Below are 6,000 nucleotides of genomic sequence, written 5' to 3'. Positions count from 1 at the left end.
GAACAAAATGTCAGTGCACTTTACTATTGTTTTAATTTAAAAACTGAAGTGTGAAAATAACTCCAGCCTGGAAGAAATTCCCTTTCTGGCAGGCAGCTCCCTTTGGAAAGAAGAGATACAAAATCAGCATGAAGAACTCAGGAGTAGCAGCAATACTTAGGCTTACAGAAAGGACCCAAACTCCTGTGTCGAGCACAGTGGCCAATGTGCAATAAATGCGTGTTCGGTGAGTGAATGAAAGAGTGAAAAATGCGACAAGCTTTGCTGAAAAATTTAGGGGAAAATATTGACTTTTAAAGTTAATCCCTGGCTATTACAAATTTCAGAATGGTAGGTAAAGTGAGTTGAGTGGCATCCCCCCAAAATTGATGTCCACCCAGAACCTTAGAAGTTGTCTTTATTTGGACTTAGAATCTTCACAGATGTAATTAGAGATCTCACCATAGAATATTCTGGATTTAAGATGGACCCTAAATCCCAGTGAAGAGGAGAGGACACAGAGATAGCTACACACAGAGAGGAAGACCAGGAACTGGAAAACAAAAGAATGGATTTTCTTCTAGGGTCTTGGGCAGGAGCATTGCCCTGCTGACAGCTTGACTTCACACTTCTGGCCCCCAGAACTGTGAGGGAATAAATTTCTGTTGTTTAACACACCCAGTTTTGTGATGGTTTGCTGACAGCCCTTAGAAACTAATACAGTGGAGACAGTTGAGATTAATACTGATGTTTCCCTAGTTACTTAGTAGTCAGCATATCATGACCTCCCAAGGTGCATGGAAAAGTGAACTTATTATAATGGTCATGGTAAAGAAAGATAATCTCTTTTCTACCTATTTTCAGTTCTTTGGCACATCTTTCTTTTCCCATACATTTATAGTTGCTCGGTGGTACAGATGTCACAGGAAGAAAAACAACGGGAAGTTTGGGCTGTCTGGCTAAGGAGGAAGGTGGGATAGTAAGGGAGAGGATCTTATGGGTCATGAAGGTGAGGCCTCTGGAGCCTAGTCTAGATTATCAGTTTTTTAAAAGAAGAGTTAAATTCCTTGGCACGAGAAAGTGAGAAAAACTTAGAGTTCTTTTAATTGGCCTCAAAGAAAGAGAGAGGGGAGCTTGAAAAAGCAAAGAAAAGGTGACATATAAAGATGTGAAGGGAGAGACAGTGGGGAAAAGGTGAGGTGAAGACAGGGAAGAGGTGACTGGAGAGAAATGGGGGGGAGGGAAAGAGAGGGGAAGGTGAGAGAAGGGAGGAGAGAGGAGGAAACCCCCAGGGGGCAGGAGATGTGGGAGATTGGGGAGGAAGGGAGAACGGGGGTTGGGTCGGGAAAAGAGAGAGGGAGGGGGGTATAGAGAGAGGTTATTTTGTCCAGTCTGCCTTTTCTTGAAATGTTTAGACTATTTACATTTAACGTAATTAGTAACAAGTTGGTCTTAAATCACGATCTTGCTATTTGCATTGTTGGTCCCATTAGTTCTTTTTTTCTGCTTTCCTCTTTTTTTGTCTTCCTTTGGATCAATCGAGGATTTTTATTATTGCATTTTATGTCCTGTTTTTTTTTGGGGGGGGTATATTAGCTATACCTTTGTTTTACTTATTTTCTGTGGTTGCTTTAGGATTGAAAATACATATCTTTAACTTTCACATTTCAGACTACAAATAATACTGCAACAGTTCATATCTAGGGTAAGAACCTTGTATCTGTATTCTTCTATTTCTCCCTCCCATCCATTGTGCTATTATTGTGAAACATTTTACAAAGCATTATAACATGTGTTATAAACCTCGTAACACATGGTTATTAGTTTTGCTTTAAATAGTCAGCTACTGGGCACCTGGGTGGCTCAGTGGGTTAAGCTGCTGCCTTTGGCTCAGGTTGTGATCCTAGGATCCTGGGATTGAGCCTGCACCGGGCTCTCTGCTTTGGCAGGGAGCCTGCTTCCCCCCCAACCGCCGCCTGCCTCTCTGCCTACTTGTGCTCTCTGTCAAATAAATAAATAAAATATTTTTTAAAAATTGTTTAAATAGTCAGCTACCACTTAAAGAAATTTAACAATGAGAAAAATAAGAAAAAATGTTTCTTATTACACACAAAAAATCAGATCATGTTACTTCCTCACTTAAAACCTTTCAACAGTTTCCTATCATACCTTGAATTAAATCTAAACTCAACATGTCCACAGTTTAAATCTAGCTGGGGGGAGGGAACATGTTTTCAAAGCAACCAGTTCCATGCTCATTTCATGGAAAGTTCCCAAGAAATGATAGCTAGTTTCATTATTAACTTAATTTCTATCTCAGTGTAATTTACATACCCCCAAAGAGGAGTCAATTAGCCTAAATGAGGGCCTAGCTATAAAAGCTCCCTCCCTTCTTTCTTTCCTTTCTTTTTTCTTCTCCACCCCACCCCACCTCATTTGCTGTTCTTTCAGAAACAAACACTCTGCCTCCTAGTCACAAAGGATTTTAGTTGGAGAACATGACCTTTTGGATTTGTCATGTACCTCCTGAATTTACCTCGTGTTTCTATTAAGATGTTTTGAAAATATGGGATTTTCTGCAAGTTATTTGCTCTTTTATCAAAGACTACTTTCTTTATTGTCAAGACTCTATATTCTGGTGGGAGGGATTGGCTTGTTCTCTTCTTCAGAACGTTGAATTTAATTGTACTGTGACTTCTGTTACACGGAGCTACTCAGCACCCACTTCTCTTTAACAGTTCGGTGAACAGCCCAATATATATCCTCTCCTTGTAGCCTCTAAAATGACTGGTTCTTATCCAAAACCTCATCTACATCTGCTCCAGAAGAGGCATTCTACCAATCTGTGTGTGGGTTATTGAAGTTCTCCATTAATACTAACTGACCGGATTTGACGTTTCCCCGGGGCTGCTGGCTTTCCCTGCTCAGTCTGGAGGCTGTGATCCTGGCATGCTGTTACTCCCCCTGGATCTGCTTTGTCCCTCTCCCCTGTCCTTCTCTGTCTTTCCTGCCCTTCTGACTTTCCCGCGGAACAGAAGAACACAAATATTAACACACAAGACCTCCTCTTTCCAAACAGCCTCCCCGTACTACATTCCAGGAGAGTTTTTTGTTCACTTAGTAGTTCATTCATTCCTTCTTTCCATCAGTGTCCACCGACTCCCTCCTATGGGCCAGGCGCTGGGAATGGGGGATGCTTTGAGTACGATGAATTAGGTCACTCCCAGCAACCTATTGGCTCTTGCGGGGTTATAAGTATTCTAATTATGAGAACTGGATAAGGAAGTTTGGGCTAGGTCCTCTCCTCTGACTGTGTTGCTGATGCTACATGGTAATGATGCCACTGTTTCAAGGTTTCTCAACTCTCACATCCGTCTGCCCGCTGGTCCTTGTTGTCCCCAGTACTATGGGGGAGGGGGACCTACTGCTACTTAATGGGTACCTTGTTACCAAACAGAAGACCCTCCCCTCTTTCTGATAGAGCTCACACACAGTACAGCACACATTCCTCATGCCACCTCAGACTCTCCTTGGACAGCTCATTTCTGTATTATCGTTTGATAATTTGCTTCCTTTATTTTCTCCATTTGTTTTATTTCTGTGAGTTCGATGCCATATTGCCAAAATTGAGACCCCAGGCTTTCATCTTTCTCTCCTATTCCATTGGTCTTTTGATTCCACTTCTTGGGAGAGCTCCTCAGTTTTTATCTTACAACACCTGATTGAAATTTTTATTCTGGTTAACATTTGGGATTCCTAAGGACTCTTACTCATTTTCTTTTTTCTTTCTTTTAAATATATCTTGTAACAAATTACGCTTTTAATGTTTTCTGCTTCAAGAGTATGTCATAATAAGATTTTCATAACAGTTTTCACTTTTCTAGCCATAATTACTTGTTTTCTTATTATTCCTTTTGCAGAGATCATTGTTCTTGCTTTATGGGTACACTATCTTAAAATGAACGATGGTATTCTTCGTGGCTGTTGTTGTCCTTATTTCACTTTATTCTACACCTTGTATTTTTGGTTTCTTGAGGTTCTTTTCCTGTTTCTGCTAGTTTCTCTTTTTCACGGTAGTGGCTTTCCTAAAATAGCTGCTTCTCTCTGGCTTTACCTTCTTATCTAGTACTGATGTATAGTGTAAGTTGGGCGTCAAGGTCAAGCTTCTATAACACGGAAGTTTCCAAATGACAACTTCCTGAATAAAATAGAAATTTGTTTCTGTCTCTCAGAGAGGAGAGTGTTCTTGGTTGGTGGGGGGCTCAGCTCTGCACAATCACTGGAGTCCAGCCAAAGGTGATTACAGTGATCAGTAGTCCGTTGGGATGGGGGAGGTGCAGGGGAAGGAGGGAGAAGGGAGAGCCATGACATGACAAGGAGCTCTGACAGAGGAAAGAGGGGAAAATGAGCAGGGTCGGTGACAATTACAAGCATAGGTGGAGGCCACCCCCGTCCAGGGCATGGTTTAGGGCCCCAAGCTCGGGTGCAACCTGGCAAAGGCAAGGCACGATCTCAGTCTAGAAAGAGAAAAGGAGTCAGAACAGGACTCAGGGCAGAGCCCAACACGCTGGGCCCAGAGTGATCTAGAACCTTTGCAATTAAGGATTTGCTCCAACTGTGAGGCCACGGCTGGGCTGCGGAAGGTTTCTTGGCTTAGGCTCTGTGATGGACTGAATATTCACGTTCTCCCAAAATTCATTGTTGAAATCCTAACCCTGATGTGATGGTATCAGGAAAAGGGGCCTTTGGGAGGTGATTTTAGGTCCTGAGGCAGAGCCCTCATGAATGGGATTCGTGCCCTTATGTAAGAGACCTTGGATTGCTCCCTCATTCCTTCTGTCCTGTGAGGACCCAGCAAGAAGATGGCCATCAGCAAACCAGGTAGAGGGTGCTCAGGGACCTGCCGGTGCCTTGACCTTGGACTTACCAGCCTCCAGAACTGTGAGAGATCAATGTTTGTGGCTTAAGCCACTCTATCTATGGTATTTTGGTTATAATGTAGCGGCCCAAATGGACTAAGATGGGCTCAGACTGATTTAGAGATGCAGGGAAGGGACCCAGCATATGTGTGGGATCAAGTGACTCCTGTGGTTCCTAAATAACAGGCTTTTGTTGTTGATTTTCAATGCCTGGTGGTGGGTATTACGGAGGGCATGGATTGCATGGAGCACTGGGTGTGGTGCATAAACAATGACTCTTGGAACACTGGAAAAATAAAACTAAATTTAAAAAAAAGAAAAAGATGGGGCACCTGGGTGGCTCAGTGGGTTAAAGCCTCTGCCTTCAGTTCGGTTCGTGATCCCAGGGTCCTGGGATCGAGCCCCACATCGGGCTCTCTGCTCGGCGGGAAGCCTGCTTCCTCTTCTCTCTCTGCCTACTTGTGATCTCTGTCTATCAAATAAATAAATAAAATCTTAAAAAAAAAAGAAAAAGAAAAAGAAAAAAGAAACAAGAGGGATCTTAAAAAAAAAAACTAAAAAGTTAAAAAAAAAAAAACTATGTTTTCCCCCCTCTATTTTATACTGAACAGATTAAGCCTGATGGGCAAATAATTAAAGTGCATTTTAAGAATATGCAAATTGAATTAGTAGAAACTGAAAACGAAATATAAAATGAAAGCAGAGCAAAAAGACTGGACATTTTTGCATCCACTTTATTAAGGACAATATAGTAATTTCCATATGTGGAAAAAGAGAAAAATGTAAAAGGAAAACTAATTGACTAAGCAAAATACTTTCTGGGACATGGAATATAAATGAGAAGACCATAGGAATGAAAATAGGACAGTTTACTAGAACCATGAGCAGCGCTGGCAGTTAGTAGGTAAAAATGAGAAATCCAAAGCTACGTTCAAAGAAGACAATTTGAGAAGACTAAATGTTTTACTATGAAATACATAAACAAAAGTTTATGTATTTGTTCATTAGACAGACACAGAAATCTGATTTTAAATGATACCTCCACAGTGGAGACATTTTTAAAAAACTCCCTACCCCTCCATTCAGGTGTGCATGGTTATTG

The sequence above is a fragment of the Martes martes genome (genome assembly GCF_963455335.1).
Source record: "Martes martes genome assembly, chromosome: 14".
In the NCBI taxonomy this organism is placed as follows: domain Eukaryota; kingdom Metazoa; phylum Chordata; class Mammalia; order Carnivora; family Mustelidae; genus Martes; species Martes martes.
This window is presented reverse-complemented; position numbering follows the sequence as displayed.